Source organism: Cryptomeria japonica, chromosome 9 (genome assembly GCF_030272615.1).
Source record: "Cryptomeria japonica chromosome 9, Sugi_1.0, whole genome shotgun sequence".
Lineage (NCBI taxonomy): Eukaryota > Viridiplantae > Streptophyta > Pinopsida > Cupressales > Cupressaceae > Cryptomeria > Cryptomeria japonica.
Genome location: NC_081413.1, coordinates 30,065,775 through 30,086,654, shown reverse-complemented (window position 1 = coordinate 30,086,654; position 20,880 = coordinate 30,065,775).

Here is a 20,880-nt window from a genome sequence, read left to right as displayed (position 1 = left end):
TCTATTCCTCAATCCAAACCCTCCAAGTTTATTCCTCCACTACCTTCTTCATCCATTTTGGGCCCTTATGTCCCAAAATCCATAGCCTTTCCTCAGTCCAAATCTCACAATCTGAAATACATTTTTCCTCCATCAGTCCATCACCCCTCAAGGTGTGTGCCAATGTTGATCTTGCCTACATTTCCATCCACTAGAGCCCAATTCCTCCAATACCCTATCCATTATCTAATGCACATTTTCCATCCTTCGATCCCTTTGGTCCAATCCTTTGCATAAATCCTCGCCTTAGTTTCATCTCTTTTTCCATGTCCTTATCCTACCAACGTCTTTGAGCATACTTTTAAAGGTCATGGTCAATTTTTTTTCAAGGCTACTATCCAAACAAAAGATGTTTGAGTCCTTCTTCCATCCCCTATCATGTGTCCATCTTCTATTAAAAATGTCAAAATCCAAAAAAAAAAAGACAAAAGAAAAAAGTAAAGCAAAAATAATTCATCCACTGGTGAAAACCTAGCAAACAGGCGCCTTGGGCAAGTACCATTATGAAAACCTGGCAAACAGGCATCATGCGTATTCTATGAACTTCTTGCACACCACACTTGGGGGCAGGTTTCCTCGTTCATATCCTATTGCCCTTCATTATCCTATCATATCATGTCATACTCCTCCATTATCCTACTGTCCCTCATGTCCATTTCCTCTTTCCACCTTTTATCTTGACAAGGCTAAGGGTTGTCATGAGCATCATGCATATTGTTTGCAGCTTTTAGTCCATCATAGCTTTTGGTCTTTATCTATTTTTATAACCTTTCATCCATATTCTCTGGCTTATTGCAACTTTCTGCCACTATCTTGTATCCTATCTCAACCTTCAGTCCATGTCCCTTATCCATTCTTGGTCTTGCTTATCCTATCCATATCTTATCACTATCCATACACTCTTTCTGTCCCTTGATCTTGATCTGACATAAGGACGTGAAATGCAAAACATATTTTTCAAAAACCTCTTGACATGTCCCTCATGCCATGTCACTGCTTTACACTGTCATATCCAGTCTCTTGTCTCATCACATCATAGCCCTTGAAAATTGCATCCGTATTGTCTCCATAATAAAAGGCCTTTGTTTTCCCTCTATCCACCAACATTTCAAAAAGCCTATTTATTCACCTGTCATATTCCTTGCCTTGCTAGACATTGGGTGCAAAATCATAAAAATCAAATAACATCCTGAAATAATAAAAAAATAATAATTTGAAAAATGTCCTGAAAAAAATCCCTAAAAATCAAATAACGTCTTGAAATAATTAAAAAAAATAAAAAGTGTTCTGAAAAAATCCCTAAAAAGTCAAATAGAGTCTTGAAAAATGAACAAAAAATATTTCAAAACATCAAAATCCAAAAAACAATTCCTTTGGCATTTTGCATCTTGTCAAAAATATCCCCTTTGTGCATAGACAGATCAATGAGCATACATCCAACGACAATCAATCACACACTGCACTTTCTTGCAAATCACGCATTAACAGATGAACGTTTCAATCAAACCAGACATTCAAACTAATCAAAATTGTCATATCAATCAATCAACATCAAATCATTTGTCCTTGCCACTATTATCATGGGTCTTATACAGGGTGTGGTATACTCGAAACCAGACTGTGTCCTATCTTAGATGGGGTACTGCATTCCTTGAAACCAAACATCATGATTATTCTTGTTTTCCACTTTTGACAATGATGATCAGACTGTTTGTTTGACTTGGTTGAATTTGTGCATCTTATCTTTTTACTGATTTATCTTTGGCTTTGATCATGTTCCTATGTTGCTCGAGGATGTCATTGAGTGATTTAGAGTGACCGAGATGGTTCATGATCCCTTTTCTTTTTTGTTGTGTTTGTTGTTTGTGGAATGTTTGTCACAAACTGGGGCAACTATATCATTGGGTGTCTGTGATAAGTACATTCACTTTGTGAATGCCACACATACCTCGACCCTTGATGTATGCACCCTAGGACGCTTCACTTATACCTTGTGTGCGATGTGTCTATCTTTTGCAAAAGGGTTGCGTTCCAGCTCTGGCCTTCAATGCCATGATGCTCTACATCCTCTTTGCTACATTAAATAAAGGTTCTCACCTACTTATGTGCATTTGTGAAAGCAAGTTTTCCTTCATCTCTAACTGTCCTCTGTCTAATTTCTTCTTACTAACATTTCTTCCGTCAGTCTTGGCAGTCCATTTGATCCGTTCAAACCTATCATTTTTTATTATTCTTATCGACTAATTGGCCTCGTTTTTGGATGTTTCTGGCCAATTCCTCGAGGGGGCATGCATATGTCATCATTATTGTCTGGGGCATTTTCATTATTGTTATTTGAAACAACGCTTAGAATTGCATTGTCTCAAAGAGGGGCAAAATGGAGATGTCTAAAAATGGTCAACGCTTGTGGAGTCATACTTTAACATTTGCGCATTGCCTTACTTTAGGGTTTTTGCATCGCATTAACATTTCTTCTATGTTGCGCACTTGGTCTTTATCATTTGAGAGCATCGAGTCATTCTTTGCATTCCTCATTTTTCTCGCTTTTGAATTTGGTCTTGTCAATAACAATCTCTAGTCATGATTTTGGTCAATCCTTGTCCTTGTCAATCTTGTCATCTTGCGATCGATTCGTCATCGATCCTTGTCCTTGTCAATCTTGTCATTTTGTGATCGATTCATCATCGATCCTTGTCCTCTTGTCAATCTCATCAATTTTGTCATCGATTTGTCATTGATCTTTGTCCTTTTCAATCATGTCAATTTGGATCCATTAGTCATTGTTCCTCGTCAATTGGCGCTTATCAATTTGATCTCCTTGTCAATCTTGGTCAATTTGTCATTGATTTTTGTTGAACCAATCTCAATCATTTATCAACACTAGTCCTTTGTCAATCAGAATCATGATCAAATCGAACCTACATCAATTATCTTTTGTCAGGACCTAATTGTCGTCCTTGCATTTCTAATTCATCTTCTAGGATTTTATGATTTATTCATTTAATCTTGATTGTCATTTTCCCTCTAGGTTAAATAATTTATTTATTTATCCTAAGTCTTCTTGTCACAATCAAATATTTATTTAATTGGCTAATTAATTCCCCCTCTTTATGTGAATTAATTAATGAATGAAAAATTATTAATTAATTCACCTAATTTTCTAATTTCATCAATTTTTAATTTCTTAATTTCCAATTCATCATTTCTAACCTAATTTTCTAATTTCTCCTAATTTCTATTTCTATTTCAAATTTTTGTCATAACATCTTGCATAGCAATTCGTCATAATTTGTCATAACATCTTGCATAGCAATTTGTCATACACTTGTCATAATTTTGCTATTCTTGATTTGAATTTCCATTCGAATCAATTTCATGCTAATCTTGTCCTCTCTCCAATTTTTCTATAAATTGGATGATTTTCTTCAATCATGGATCTAATCACATTTTCAGAGAATCAATCACGCTTCTAGTATCCTTACGCTGTCATTTCATCTTGTCAATCTTGCTTTCATACTACGCTTTTGTACTTGTAGGTGAGATCCACAAACAAAGTAATTTGAAGGAGAAAGAAGGACAATGGAGGAATAATGAAGGAGATACAGGCTTTGGTTTGCTTTTTATTGTAGTATTTCATCTTCATGCCTTTATTGATTGTAATTAGGATTTCTTATCATTGCAATCTAGTTTTTGTGATTGACCTAGTTTAATGTCTATTGCTTTGATGAATTCCAAATTCCTATCTACACTTAACATAAAAAGTTTTTTCCGTTTCAAAAAAACTTTGACTAAATCTTATTTGAGGAAACTTTTGAAGGAATCTTTCATAAATTTTTGTTTGAGTCATATCCAAATAATGTTTGGCATGTGGCTCATAATTTCTAGATCCAATTAACCTTCTAACAACATCTCTTTGGTTAGGCAAAACCCTTGTGTTGTCATGCCAAAAAAATTTAATTAATGTTCTTATTGCATCAACAACAAACTTGTCTTTGTGTGGTAGTCTACCTGAGAATGCCCAAAGAGAATTATTTTTAGTTTCCTCTATTTTATGCCACCTCTCTACTGCTTTACATAATGTTGTTCTACTTATGTTTATTGACTTGTTTTTCTTATCAAACGATATTTTTTTATTTTCTTTCTCATTACGGTTGATGTAATAACACGTTGAGTAACATTAGAATCATTAGTACGTGATTTTGAACCAATATCTTGATATGCATCAAATAGATTTCTCACAATAATTCTTTCATTATTACTTTCAAATGATCTTAGGCCTAGAATTTTCATTATCTCTCTAAAATTCAAAGTTTTAATTATTTCAACAATTAATTGGCATCTTACAGTTTGATTTAAGTTTTTAAAATAGTGTTGCCATATTCTTTTAAACATTCTTCTACAAGTCTATTCATTCATTTTATCGAGCATTAGATTCAAAATATTCTTATCGATGTCAGTTAGATACTTTGGTTTCCTACAAATAATTCTAGGAGGTGTTAAAATTGGTGCATTACATGCATTAGGTACATTCATTGCATCAAATAGAGATGGTGTATGTTCATCATCATTTAATTGATTATTCATTGTGGTCTCTTCTTCAATTACATTAGGTTCATTCAGTAAATCAAATGTTGTTGGTGCATCTTCATCATTTATTTGATTATTGATTGTGATTTCTTCTTCAATTACATTAGGCTCATTTGGTACATCTAATTGTGATGTTGTGGATGACATACCTTATTATCCCATTGTTCTTATTTCACATAATTTCTCCATATGCTACATTTGTCTTTCCTTTTCAGCCTCTCATTGTTCGATTCGTCCTCACTTGTTCTTTCCCATCATTCATAGCCATTGTCCTAAATAGAATTATTTTGCATATATATATTTCAAAAGTTTATATAATCAAATGACCATAGAAATGAGTATTATCATGATTTTTAATAATCAAAACTATTAAACAATCACAATTACATTGACCAAACTAATTAGAACAATAATTCAATCATTTAAAATCATGCAAAATAAAATTTTCACTTACTTTCACATATAAAACCATCATTATGATTGGAGTGGGCAGAACTTAATCTACGTAGGGGCCCTAGAGAAGGAGGATTATTGGGATGTTACGTATGGATGCACTGAAAGGAATAGGGGTAAATGGGAGGGAGCTCAAATCCATCAAATGGAGCTACCGATGCTGATGGTAAAAGTACTGAGGGAGATCAAATCCGAAAGCCTATCCATGCTATCAGTTATAGTGGGGCCTTCAATGACTTCAAAAACTCCTTTTGAAGTCATTGGCCACCAAAAAATGTGTGCAAGAAACACATACGAGTTATGTTTAGTTAACCCGTACGCATAATTAGTCCCTAAAAATACCCCAACAAGGCAATGCTCATAATTCCCATAACCTGTACATGCCTCTTATGTTAAAAAATCATATGTGTTACTTATAGTAAAGAAAGGGTGAAGGAGAGAGAGAGAGAGAGAGAAATAGAGGGAGAGGGAGAGGGAGAGGGAGATGGAGAGGGAGAGGATGAGAAAGGAAGGGATACACACACACACACACACAGAGATGGGAAATGAAGGAAGGGAGAGGGCAGGAGAGGGAGAGAGAGAAGTAGGTTGGGGGAGGGAGAGTGGGGAGAGAGAGAGATAGAGATGGTAAGGGAGGGAGGTGTTAGCACCTAAAAGAAAAAATGAAATGATTTTCCTATGTAAGGTTGTCACATAGGCTTAGACTCCCCATTATTATGCATTTTTGTCCCCATAGACCTTAGTATTACTACCCAGATACATGAAGATTTTTCAAAATAAAATTAACCTACCTAATGAATAAAGCCCAACATTCAATTTTAGCAAAACACCTCAAAACAAGTAAATCAGAAAGACCTACTAAGTCAAACCGATAATATTATCATCCTTCACACTATCATCACAGGCACTTTTCAGGGAGACACCTTCATATTATACTGATAGGAGACTATTGCAAAAATAGAACTTGCAGTGTCATCAGAGAGCTCGATATACTAATATACAGGAAGACAAACCATATCGATGTAATAACCCTCATCAAAGTGAGCGTGAAGTGGTCAATCAATTTTTTGTATCATGTTGATACACATTTGTAGGAGGAATACTATCAGGAAGAGTCTAGCCAATGAGTGTAGCATCGACAGGAGTTATGAAGCTAGAGTGAGATTCAAGAAATCAGCCCGACAATGAAAGTCATCCTAATGGAGCTACATGAAGGAATATCAGGTTGATTCACCCAGGTGCGAATAAAGAGATGAGCCAAGTAAATTGGCGAGACCAATACTATTGGGATGAAACCATGAAAGATAGGCCAACTAAGTAAGTCACCCCAATAGAGGAAGAAGTCAAATGCATCGACAGGAGATCTGTTCGTCACCCAGAAAAGGTAAAATGAAAGATTGTCTTCATCGCCCAGACTTGCTCAAATCGGGAAGAAACATTTAAAGTTGTCTCAACTCCAAGATTCATACCAATAAGGAAAAATAATGAAAGACTCTATGTTTGAGATGATGTTCATATCAACAAGATAACAACCCGCGACTAGAGGTTTCTTTTGTGACTCCGATAGCTATTGTCCCACCAATGATGTTTGATTGTTGTAACTCTCAATGATAACAATAAGGGAAGGAAATCCAAGAGATAGAAGGGATCAGAGAAAGTTTCTCCAATGAGAAAAACATACCAAATTGAAAGGTCACCAAGTGAATTGGCAAGATCGCTAATTGTCAGCCCGAATCAAAGGAAGACGACCAAATAATATCTCCCATCAACAACATATTACTCAAGTCCTAGCAATGTGCAAAAAAATGGAGTTACATAGATAAAAGAAGTTGTCACATCAGTCTAATAGTTCAATTTTAAAAATTAATAGGAGAATTAATCATCGTAGAGACACAATATTCAATAAAAAGCACTAGCTTGAAGAATTGGTTGGTGAATAGGTACACCCACCTAGGTCCTACAGAGCCTAAAGTGTAGGGAGTTAGCAATCTTAAGGGTTCTCTTTGTTCGTTGGCCAAGATAATTGGAATATTAGAGCATAGAGCTTGGCATACTCTTAGAACTTTCCAATATGTTGATTTGGGGACCAATAGGAGGGAGAGGTAAAGAGAGAGGATGGTAAGGGAAGGGAGATAGAGGGGGGGAAAGAAAAAGAGTGGGGAGGGAGGGAGAGAGCTGGAGGGAGGGAGGGAGAGAGAGGGAGGGAGAGGGAGAGGGAGAGGATGGTAGAGAGAGAGAGAGAGAGAGAGAGAGAGAGAGAGAGAATGGAGGAAGGGAGAGAGGGGGAGCATACTAGTTTAATATTTTTATCCTTGAACCTCATGTTCGTTGGGATGATCTGAACTTTTTTTTGTAAGCAATATTGGCATTGGTGTTTATATTGTAATAATGGTTCATCTTGCCCCTCAGGACACCATATGACCCCTTTGGACACCGTATGACCCCTTAGGACATCATATGATGCCTTAGGATATCATATAGTTCTACTTGGGGTCGTATCATGTGCTAAGGCATCTTATGGTGTCATTAGTGGTCATGTGGGGTCCTAAGGGGTCGTATGGTGTGCTAAGGGCTCGGATGATCTGAACTTTTTTTTGTAAGTAGTATTGGCACTACTTTTTATATTGTAATAATGGTTCAACTTGCCCCCTTAGGACACCAAATGACCCCTTAAGACACCATACGACCCCTTAAGATATAATATGGTCCTACTTGGGCTCGTATGGTGTTTCAAGGGGTTATATGGTGTCGTTAGGGGTCATGTGGGGTCCTAAAGGCTCGTATGGTGTGCTAAGGGCTTGGGTGATTTGAACTTATTTTTGTAAGTAGTATTAGTACTACTTTTTATCTTAAATTAATGGTTCATCTTGTCCCCTTAGGACACCATATGACCTCTTAGGACACCATACGATGCCTTAGGACATCGTATGGTCCAAAGGGACCATGTAGTGTGCTAAGGGGTCTTATGGTGTCGTTAGGGCTCATGTGGGGTCCTAGTGATGCTACACATGTATTACAACACCATATGATCCATTAGGACACCATATGACCCCTTATGACATCGTATGCTCCTAAAGGGTCATGTGGTGTGCTAAGGGGTCACATGATGTCATTAGGGGTCATGTGGGGTCCTAATTGAGCCATGCATATGTTATAACACCATATGACCCCTTAAGACACTATATGACCCCTTAAGATATCATACATTGTCCTAATAGGTCATATGGTGTCATTGGGGGTCTTGTGGGGTCCTAATAGGGCCACACATGTGTTAAGAGTGGGTAGAAGTGTGCAATCCCCTTTTTCGACCCTCGTATCTTGGTTCCATGCAAACATGAGTTGAAGTATCTTTTCTCGATTGAAAGGTAGGGTACCTGCTACTCTCTAACTGCTAATAGAATCCCTTGGCCTAATGGAACATTATATGATCCCTTAGGACATTATACGACCCCTTAAGATGTCATATGGTTCTAAGGGGTAATGTGGTGTGCTAAGCGGTCATATGGTGTTGTTAGGGGTCTTTGGGGTCCTAATGGGACCACACATGTGTTAGAACACCATATGACCCCTTAGGACACCATACAACTCCTTAGGAAACCATATGGTCCTAAGGGGTCATGTGGTGTGCTAAGAGGTCATATGGTGTCATCAGGGGTCTTGTGGGGTCCTAATGCATCCGCACATGTGTTAAAACAACATGTGACTCCTTAGAACACCATACAACCCCTTAGGACATCATTTGGTCCTAAGAGGTCATGTGGTGTGCTAAGGGGTCATATGGTGTCGTTAGGGGTCTTGTGGAGTCCTCATGCTATCACACATGTGTTATAACACCATATCCCATTAGGACACCATATGACCCCTTAGGAAATTATATGCTCCTAAGGAGTCATGTTGTATGTTCTAAGGGGTCACGTGGGGTTCTAATTGGGTCACACATGTGTTATAACACCATATGACCCCTTAGGATATCATACATGTTCCTAAGGGGTCATATGGTGTCATTGGGGGTCATGAGGGGTCCTAATGGGGCCTCACATGTGTTATATATAATATGTAGATATTATATACATATACATACATATTATATATATACATATTATATATACATATACATATATGTATACATACACATACATATATTACAAACATATGTATATCTATATATTAGAATGTCTTTATGTTAACATAACCCATTGTTTTTTTTACCTAAATGCATACATGCTTTTGTCTCTACAAACCCTATACGCGTTATTACTTTAAAGAAACCCATACACATTTAATGAATTTGGGCTTGTGAATAGGCTTCAATGTCAAGGCTGAGGGCTGGAAGTTTGATTTCCTTCCATTTACCTCCTTTTTGAGGTGTTTTGTTTTATCAAGTTGGTTTCTAGACATTGTCATCATCAGGTTTACGCCTCATCAACTAGGTATTTCTAAAATTGCCACCATATTTTCACCCATCTTCTGAGCTTTCTAACCATATTATTTTTTAAAAATTTGAACAACAATAACATATTATTCTTGAATTTCTTTTACCAATGTCTCCATAGTTCTCAAAGACATATGTGTACCATTTTTTTAATAACTTTTGATCTACTCATCCAAATTTTAAAAAAATTATATATTATTGTAGTGCACTTGATTCTTTACACTTCAAACAAAATGCATTTTTGATTATTTTGATGCAATTTATCCTTCACGCACAAATAGGTACCCAATTTTCAGGATGTGCCCAATTCAAAAAATCATTAAAAAATATTACTCAACAAAAAATTACGAAAAAATATTATCTTGCAACAATTTGAAAAATATAGTACCTCTAAAAAATAATAATCCTTTCTAAAGAAGATAAATTCTTATTGTAAAATTTAAGATCAAAATCAAACCTATTCTCACCAAGATATAAATATGGTTCAAATAAAAGAAACTGGAGATATTTAAGAATCCTAAACACATACCTTGATCTTTGTTTCACACTAGACATCCAATTTCTATAGTCTTAAGGAAACATGAGCTCTGACTTGGGTTACCCTAACCCATGGCACAACATGGAACCCTAACAAATTATAAATAAAGAAAAATTGTAAATTATGCAACATATACTTTCTCTTCTAGTTAAGAGTAATATTAATAAGGAAAACTTGCAATATTCACAAAATAAATTACTACACTAATGCAAGATGACAAGACTAAGTATAAGTTGATTAGACTATGTACAACCTATTGGACCTATAAATTTAATTAGACCATGAACTACCTATTGGATCCATATTCATATAAATCTAAAAATTAAACTAAAAGATGCTAAAGAAAAAATGGTTGTTATAAGCCTAGTGAAAATGCATGTCCTAATTTTTTTTCAGAATTTATTTTCATTTTCGTTATTTAATTTAATTTAGAGAAAGAGGGCTAATTTTTTTTAAAAGAAAAATTAAGAAGTATAAAGCAAAGGCCATAGGACCAACCAAGACAACAACTACAAGGCAAGAAGTTCCATAAGGAACACCATAAAATACACCATTACATATTTCTCCAAAATTAGCTTCTCCAAAGTCTCCAAGCACTCCGAGGGTAGCCCCTCCCTACCCCCAACATCCCATCCGTCTAAGCTCTCTAAAGCCCACTTCACCAAACAATTAGCTAATTTGTTCCACTCTCTAGGGTTATGATAAAAGGAAACTGTCATGGTGAAAAATTAGGGCTTTCACCCAATTAAGGTAAAAGCTGCTAATTTTAGGCTTAGTGACCAATTTCATTTCTCATTGGAGAGATAGGCCCTGACCAAGGCACCCTGGTCCTCCTCAATCAAGGACCTCAATAATCCCTAGGGAGAAGGATATCCCTCTAGGAAATAAGCTGGCAGGTGCACATGGCATCAGAAATGGAGTTAAGACACTAAATGAACCCAGATAGGAGATGAGAAGGAGACATGCTAAAGTAGGGGTGACAATATGAGGTGTAAATTGGCGTGGTGACAATTTGTGACACTACAGAAATATAATCCTAGGACTTACATAGGTCTACGATCTTCTTAACCACTAAGGCTAACTGCCAATTGTTCGCATCCAATTTTTTCTTGTTCAACATATTAACCACAATTTGAGAGTCCAACTCACAAATAATCTTCTTCCAACCAAGGGAGAAACCTCTCTCAACATCAACCATTGTAGAATTTGTTATGCATGCAAGGGTCAAAAAGTACACATTTCAAAGTGTCACTAAATACCTACTTAAAGATGCCCCAATAACCCTGCACTTAAACTTGCCAATACTTATGCACAAATGACCCAGTAGTTGTGCACAAATGTCCCAATAGTTGTGCACAAATAGATCAATTATGGAGCCAAAAACCTAAAATAAGTTAGTGACTATTAGTACATATGAAATTTATTAATGAAATTTTAGCTATCTATTTTTTGGGTTTCTTTAGAATTAGTAACTGAGAGTTGGGTGCACAAATCTACGGCTATTCGAACATGGACAATAATTAGTGATCTTCCCCTAATTCACACTGATGATGTGTACATGCATGTGTGTGTGCTCATGCACATGCACGTGTTTGCTTTATATTCACAAACGGATAACCCATATTCAACATGTCACTGTACAAAGAGGTGGAGCCGACTTTGCGTTTCTACCACCTGCTTTCCTGTATGAAATGGGTCCACATCTCCCATGTATTTCTCATGTTAAGAAAATCAAATCCTAGGTAACATTAGTTTTTGGTTTTGCAGTTTACACGCCAGACTTCATTTAGTATGCATATGAACTAAGTCTTCTCCCATCCCTTGTATGAATAGGTGGAGCCCTAAATGATGTAAAGTGTGTCCACTAATATGTACTGATAAATAATTAATTTATTCTAACAAATTTCACATGTCTTCTCCCATCCCTTGTATGAATAGGTGGAGCCCTCTCCCACATGGTTTTCACACGTTGCAGAGAAAGTTAAAGAGATCACTTTTTCAGCTTTGAAGTCTGCACCCGACAGATCTAGCTAAAAAAGAGAAAACAAAACTTGTAGGAGAAAATTGAACAGAACAAAAGAAAATAAATTCAATTAATTTATTGTACATTTACAAGTGTAAAATGCAGATTTATACAAATAATGAACTCTCGTAAGAGCTGAATTCATGGAGGAGATGAGGGTAATTTCAGAAAAGGCAGAGTTCAAACTAAGACTCTCCTTTGTTAGATTAGATCTAATTATGTTGCATTACTGTCCTAATAGGCATGCAATTGCAGTCTCAGCAGTCTCACCATAAATCACTGCAAAACCAAAGAGTTTGGTAGTTGCACTAACATCCTTAGTTGGAGTTAACATGACTCCAACAACATAGACATCCATGCAGTGGGGCTTGTAGAAGGGATGCAGCTAATCTGGGTCCAAAATAGCTAACTAACTCTTGTGTTATACACACAGTCAAAAAATGAGAGATGCAGCTAATTCTGTCGAGCATGACCAAGATCTTAATTTATGACTTACCCTTATGTTATAGAGAAATCGTGATGTTTTTAGACCTGATTAGCTCCTGCCTTGCAAAAGTAGGGGGATTCCCTCTGGTTTTTTTTTCTAATACAAAAACATGTCACTTATTATCTTCACTAACTCTTCTAACTCTTTTCTACAAACTAATAGCCTTATCCAGTATGTCACTTCTTATCATCAATTCCCTAACTATTTACGTGGCTGTTGTGTCCAGTGATCTGTACCCATCAATAATTAAAATAATCAATCTTTACCAACTCATCTACTCTTATCCACAAACTGATAACCTAATTCAACATGTCACTGTACAAATAAAGAGGTGGAGCCGACTCTGCATGTCTACCACTTGCTTTCCCGTACAAAATGGATCCACATCTCCCATGTATTTCTCATGTTAGGATAATTTCTTAAAAAAATCAAAGCCTAGATAAGTATCGTAAACATTAATTTTTAAGGCAGTGCTACTTAAAGTTTACTAGGGGAAGAGCACTAGTAGTTGAGCACCCTAACTTCGCGCTTCTCAAAATCCTATGTGGAAATTTGAAATCACTCCCAATTTTTTATAGTAGCTTATTTGGCAAGTCCCCTACTTATAGCTAAGCTTTCAGTGCCACAACATCAAGTATGGTGCCACATCAACATGCTTTTTGCCAAGGTGTCCAAAACAGCCCAAAAAAAAGGTCAGACCAATAGGCGTGCAAAAGAGGCCCCAATAGTTGTGCAACTGATGTGGCATCACCTGATTGGTTACTTTTTACAATATTAGTACATTTCCTAATAACTATTGGTACATTTCCTAAGGACTATTGGTACATTTCCTCACAAAAAATTGATATTTTATGTTTCAAACAATAGGTTTTATTTGTTCAATTTTTGGAACAAAAGGTATCAACAACCCTCACAACAATTGGTACATGCTCAACTATTGGTGCTCTTCCCCTATATTAGTTTCTGGTTTTGCTGCATGATTTTGTGCTTCAACCACACGCTTTCCTCTATGAATAATATAAACCTAATGGTAATCATACACGTGTACTACTAATGTTTTTTTTTCCCGTAAGGATTAAAAAACCTAGAAAATTTACAAAACTGAGTGAAACTCTAGATCCTATGCTTCAAAGCATATTGAATGAGCAAATTTGATTACCCACCCACTTCTTCATCTACTCAAACCATATCGAGGTTACGTAAAGAATAAAATAAATGAGCTTATTAATATAGTGAGCTATGGTTCAAATATGTTGAATTGGATTTTCATACATTGATTTGAAGTTGGACGATTAGGATGTTAGATATCGTGGAATTTGGATTGGATTGGTTTGGGAAATTTGGATTAGATGGAGAAGCTTTCCCTTTGGCAATGTTCAAAAATAAACAAGCAGCAAGCATTCAAGGAATTATGCAAATGGTTTTAAATTTTAGGGATTTAGAATTACGGGGTTATAAATGTTTACACAATGAAGACATGCCAAGCACAATGACAACCTACATTATTCAAGTGTGTGTATTTGTTTATGATGGAAATGGAACAACGTATGATTAGGGCCAAGATCAATTTTCAAGGAAAAATTGGAATAAGAATCCACCAAGGACATGATTAAGCTTTCTCTTTTCAAAAGAGAGTCAAATGATGGCTTAGGGCTTCTATTCCTTTGTTGTTATGGAAAATGTATCGATTTATGTTTATGCCAAACTAAGATCTAGGTACAATGTAAATGTAAACTAAGAATATTGGAATAGACTTCCATGCAGGCAAAAACTCAACAACGCGTACAAAAAAGGAAATTAGAATAGTGTGGTTGCTCTTAAATCTAAGTGTGTCTAAGACAACTATGAGCTAAAGTATATGAATGCAAATCAGAGTCTACTCAAGTGTGTTAGATAAAAATACTAAAATGATATTCATGAAAATGAATTAATGTATAAATGACTTAAATGCTAAAGCACTCCACCCCGTGGCTTCTGTCGTGGTCAAAGTTCCTCTGCCAGACGCTCTCAGACCCCACTATCTCAAGCTCCTCACCACTCCTTTGGTGGGAGAGACGATGCATGGAGGCGTCACTTAGCCTCTCCTCTGCATCATGGCTTTGCCTTGGGGTGGCCTTCTGTTGCTCCTGTTACTATGGCTCATGTTGTTGGTGAGGGCTCTGGGTGGTCTGTTGCCACCACCTCCAAGTTTCCTTGCCTAGCTTTGGCTATTTTGCCTCCCAAGCGGGAGGAAGTAGAAGAAGAAAAAGACCCAGAAGATGGATGGTCTGTTCCGGACCCAACTCCTAGCCCCACTGATGTATGGGGCAAGAAAGATGATCCAGATCCTCCCCCCTCGGTTGCCTTTTCTTTGGCTTCTTGAAGAATATTTTTGATGATTAGCTTTATTTTTTTACTCCAACTTTTTGCCATATGACTCTCGCGGGGTGATCTTGTATCCCCCAGCCTTCTTTTTGTGAATATGTACTTTAATATTTTAATTTGATAGAGAAGGCCTATTCATCAAAAAAATATAGGGCTTTCACCTAAATAAAGTAAAAACTGCCAATTTTAGGCTTATTGACTACTACACTCAAGAGGTGTGAACCTGATATATCTAGCCACAAATCAATAAGAATAGGGCTAATAATTCTTACTAGATTCAATGGGATTGGAGATTGATTCCCTCTTTTAGGTTGAATTGTTGAAATGCTAAAATTGGGGTGAATATGTTGGAATTGAAGTAATCATGCACAAATAGTGAGCTAGAGTCATCAGATTGAGCCACAAACCTACATCTAAGTAATATAAGAGTATTCGGACATATTCCCAAAAAGATCTCCTAATTTATCTAGACTGTAATGCCTGTCGTTTTGATCCTCCGCACTTTTCGTCATCTAGAGGGGAACTTATTCATCTCTATAAATAAAGCCAATTCTGAAGATCACATATTTGTACCTATTCCCACACACACTAGAGAAAGGGAATAGTTTGGGAATAAGGGTTTGCATAATTCAAACTCCAATTTAGGAATTAACCAGGAATGAAATTATAGATGGAAAAAATGAACCTCTTCGACTGCTGGATAACAACCTCTCGAAGATTCACTAATCGACCTCTCCACTCAAGATGTAGTATGTCTTTGTACGTCTTCTGATAGCTCTCTGCACAAGGACGTGCACATGGATTATGGACAACAACGCAATGCACTAGCATCCTGTAAGAATAGAATGTAGAGGTCACACATAAGGGAACAATATAATAGAAATGTGTTTTAGATTATTTAAATGCAATAAATATATATAAAAGAAGGTAAAACAATTATATAAATGAAATGAAAGCCACAAAGGAAAGGAAGAAGATAATCTCACATTCGGTCCATGAGGCTCTAGCCAAATGAATCTTCCCTAGTGCAACCTGCACACAAACTAGAAAGGAAATAATGTTTGGGGCTACTTGGGGACTTGCCTCAGTCAAATCTTTGTTTTAGTGTTTCCACTTCCACAAACATCCAGATAGATTGATAGAATAAAAGATAAATCCAAGATAAGATAAATGATAAATGATAAATGAAAAATTATAGAAGAGGGATGTGATAAATCCTAAGATACTCAAAGATTAGATAAATAGATAGATATAAGGATATTACCAAATAGGCTTGAGAAATCCAAAAGAGTTGCTAGAGATATTGTGAGAGCTTGAGAGTGTTGTAGCAAACTAGATACTTCTATAGCAAGTGAGTGAGAGAGAAAGAGAAAGCTATGAGATCCCAAAGAATAAGAGAGATTGTGTCCAAAATCTAGAGAGCTTGAATGGAGGGAGAAGATAGATTAAAAATGAAAGGAGAGGAGGGAAAAGAGGGTTGGCGAGGAATTTGAAAGGTTTGGAGCTGTTTTCACTAACATACACAAGTGACAAGTGGAAAAGTGTGCTCAGAACTGACATTCAAATGTTAATATATCATAGGATGATTGCACGAACGTCTGTGCAGAATGCTAGTATCCAAATGAATCACACAAAAAAATAGGAGACCAGGAGGACACCCGACTAACAAGAAACAAAAGATGAAGGATAGCTACTGAAAGGGGGTTTTGAGCATCTTGAGAGGGAAAAGGCTGATGCAAGGGCTAAAGTGAGCCTACTTAGGTGCTAGGGGAACGGACACCAAAGTGGATACAAAAGATGTAGGTCAAAATACAAAGGGGTATGCAATTTTTGACACTACATAAACATTGCAAATACTGAAATAAATAATGGAAAGGTTGATTGAATGTCTTTATATAAGAGATTCTAGCTCATTTTACCGATTAGGTCAACCTCCAATGGTCATGTGGAGACACCAATTTTACTTCCCGCTAGAGAGATAAGGCCCAACTTATATTTCAAAATAGGGCCTGACCAAGGTACCCTAGACCTCCTCAATCAGGGACCTTAATAAGCCCCAGGGAGAAGAATATCCTTCTAGGAAATAAGCTAGCAGGTGCACATGGTATTAGAAATGGAGTTAAGACACTTAACGAACACAGATAGGAGATGAGGAGGAGACATGCTAAAGTAGGGGTACCAATATGAGGTTTAAATTGGCCCAATGACAATCTACGACGCTACATAAACATAATCCAAGGACTCACACAGGTCCAAGATTTCCTTAACCACTAAGGCTAACTACTAACTAACTACATCCATTTTTTTCTTATTCAACATATTAACCACAGTTTGAGAGTCTGACTCACAAATAATCTTTTTCCAACCAAGGGAGCAACCTCTCTCAACAACAACCATTGTAGAATTTTCTATGCATGAAAGGATCAAAAAGTAAACATTTCAAAGTATCACTAAATACCTACTTAAAGATGACCCAATAATCATGCACTTAAAATTGCCAATACTTATACACAAATGACCTAGTAGTTGTGCAAAAATGTCCCAATACTAGGGCACAAATAGATCAATTATGGACTCAAAAAGCTAAAAAGTTAGTGACTATTAGTACATGAAATTTATTAATCAAATTTTAGATATCAATGTTTTTGTGTCTTTAAAATTAGTAATTGGGAGTTGGATGCACAAGAAATCTACGGTTATTCGAACATGGGCAGTAACCAGTGCTCTTCCCCTAATTTATACCGATGACGTGTGCATGCATGCATGTGTGTGTGTGATTTATATATATGGATGCAATATGAAATTGTAATGATGTCCTTTACAATTTGATATCGAATATTGTTAATCCATTGCTCATTGTTGATCATGACCCTACTATTATCAACTAATATATATATATATATATAACAAGATTTTTAAACATTTATATATAATTGTAGACACATAAAAATGGTCAACGCTTGCAGAGTCATACTTTAACATTTGCGCATTGCCTCATTTTAGGTTTTTGCATCGTATTAACATTTCTCCTATGTTACGCACTTGGTTTTTATCATTTGCAAACATCGAGTCATTCTTCTACATTCTTCATTCATCTCGCTCTCAAATTTGGTCTTGTCAACAACACTATCCAATCATGATTTTGATCGATTTTAGCCTATCGCATCAATGTGCGTGCTCATTTGTCATCATTTTGGACATCGTCAATCCTAATTAGGGTTTTGTCCTCTTATCAATCTTATCATCTGGCGATCGATTTGTCATCGATCGTTGTCATGTTTGACCTTGTCATTTTGCGATCGATTTGTCATCGATCGTGGTCATTTTTAATCTTGTCATCTTGCAATCTATTTTGTCATTGATCCTTGTCCTCTTATCAAATTTGTCATTTTGCGATCAATTTGTCATCGATCGTTGTCTGTCTCAATTATGTCAATTTGGATCAATTAGTCATTGTTCCTCGTCAATTGGTGTATTTATCAATCAAATCATTTAATCAGAATCATGATCGATATCAATTATCTTCAATCAAGACCTAATTGTCATTCTCGCATTTCTAATTCATCTTCTAGGGTTTTGTGATTTAATCATTTAACCTTGTTTGTCATTTCTCTCTCTAGGATTAATAAATTATTTATTTATCCTAAGTCTTCTTATCACAATTAAATGTTCATTTAATTGGCTAATTATTCCTCTTTGTGAATTAATTAATAAATGAAATATTATTAATTAATTTACCTATTTTCTAATTTTCATCAATTCCTAATTCCTAAATTCCTCTTTTTCTAATTTTCTGATTTTCTAAATTCTTAATTTCAATTTCCTCCTATTTCTCTCCTAAATTCATGGGAATGACATAGAAATTTGTCATAATTTGTCATAATTGACAATCAATCAATTATTGACATAGAAATTTGTCATAATTTGTCATAATTGACAATCAATCAATTCTTGCATAGCAATTTGTCATAAACTGTCATAAATTGTCATAAATCCTTGCATAGCAATTTGTCATACACATGTCATAATTTTGCTATTCTTGATTTGAATTTCCATTTGAATCACTATCATGCTAATTTGTTCATCTCTCCAATTTTTCTATAAATTGGATGAATTTCTTCAATCAAATCCCCTAACCAGATTATCGAATTTCTAATCAATCACACTTTGAGTACTTTTGAGCAATTTTCTTACCTACTTGCTTTCAATCATGTATGTGCACTTGTAGGTGAGATCCACAACTAAACTATTTGAAGAGGAAAGAAGAACAATGGAGCCACATGAAGGAAGCATTCATATCCACATATGGTTTGCATAGTATTTACTTTTGAATGTTTCATTTTCATGTCTTTATTGAGTATGTTTTAGGATAGATCATTGCATTTTAAGCTTTTGTGATTAAGCTAATAATTAATGTTTGAATTGTTTCATGATGATTCCTAATTTCCTATGCTACATTAATTGGTGAACCCGACGTGAACACTAACCATCTAACCCCTTTATGGTGTTTTTGAGTGCTTTCAAGTTGATTTGCAGGCCAAAAACCCAAAAACAGGGTCGTGCAGGGTTTTCTAGAGACTTTTGCGCCTGTGTGAAGCAACTTGCACCTGTGTGAAGCAACTTACGCCTGTGTTGAAGACATTTTGTGCCTGTTTCATGCATTCTGTGCCTGTGTCATGAGGTCTGTGCCTATGTAAAGTCCAGAAATAGAGGTAAAAAGGCAGTGTTTTACTTAAAAATTTGTTTTGTTTTTGCATTCTGTTTTCTGCTTTTTGGTTTTTGGTACTAATTATTTGTGCAACATCTTGGCATACGCATGGCAAAGACAACAAATGAAACTAATAACATGTGTTATGCAGAATCGATAGTCAAAGAATAAACACCTCAAACTTCCAACTTGGGTTTTGCAGGTTGCCTTGGACTACAACTAAACTTTGTGTTTGCAATTAATATTTTAGGCACCTAGTGTGATTTCTAAATAGGATGGAATGAATCTATGTTTGATTTGATTGTTGAGTTTGACATTGGAGTAGGAGAGTATGCTCTCATCCTTCTTAGGGTGATCAGAAATCCAGATCTTCAATACCATGCTCATGTTTTTGATTGTGTGTCACCTTTAGAGGGCCTGCCTTCCCGACCATTTTCTTTTGCAAGCAAGTGATAATCGTGAGAAGGGAATGACCCAAAGTGAGTACGGCTAGAATACCTTGGCATTCTAACTCACTATAAACAAATACCTGATGGGCGAAAGCTTTGAAGGAAGGGTTACGTGGGAATTGCAGTTACTTGGGAAGTGATGACCCTTGAACTCTTTCTCATATCAACATCTAAGTAGGGCCTCTTGGTCTAAATCGTGCTTGCACGACTACATTTGTTTGGTATCTTGATGGGCTTAATGTCTCAATCACGCTTGCGTGACATCAAGGAGTAACACTTAACAGAAATCCTTACTAAACACCTTGTTTTTAGAGGCCAAAAACCCTTCTAGTTGCTTGAGAAGGACAAGTTCAGATACTTGGAAGAGATACTAAGTTCGCCATGGGGAGATTTCCATGGGGACTGATGCTTGGCTACCCTAAGAAGTGAGTGCCGTGGAGGGGAGCCCCTGGGGTCAAGCATCTATGTATTCTCCTTGAATCCCATAATGAGTCTACCTCTCAAGTACCTAATGTCCTTGCCTACCATAAGAAATGTGGGAATGAGCATGATTGTCTTGAGTCTAAGTTGAAATATCTTGTATTCTTTGCTTGTCAAAAGTTGAATTGCATCTCATTTCAAAAACAAGGCAAATTGATTCAAAACAAGGTTAAACCCAAGAACATTTCATCCAACAAAGTTCAAAACACCTTCAAACATGGTTGTCAAACATTGTTCAAAATCCTATCTCAACATTCATGTCACTTAGATTTAGGTTCATCTTAGGTTTGCATTTTGCAAAGTCATTGTCAAGTACCAAG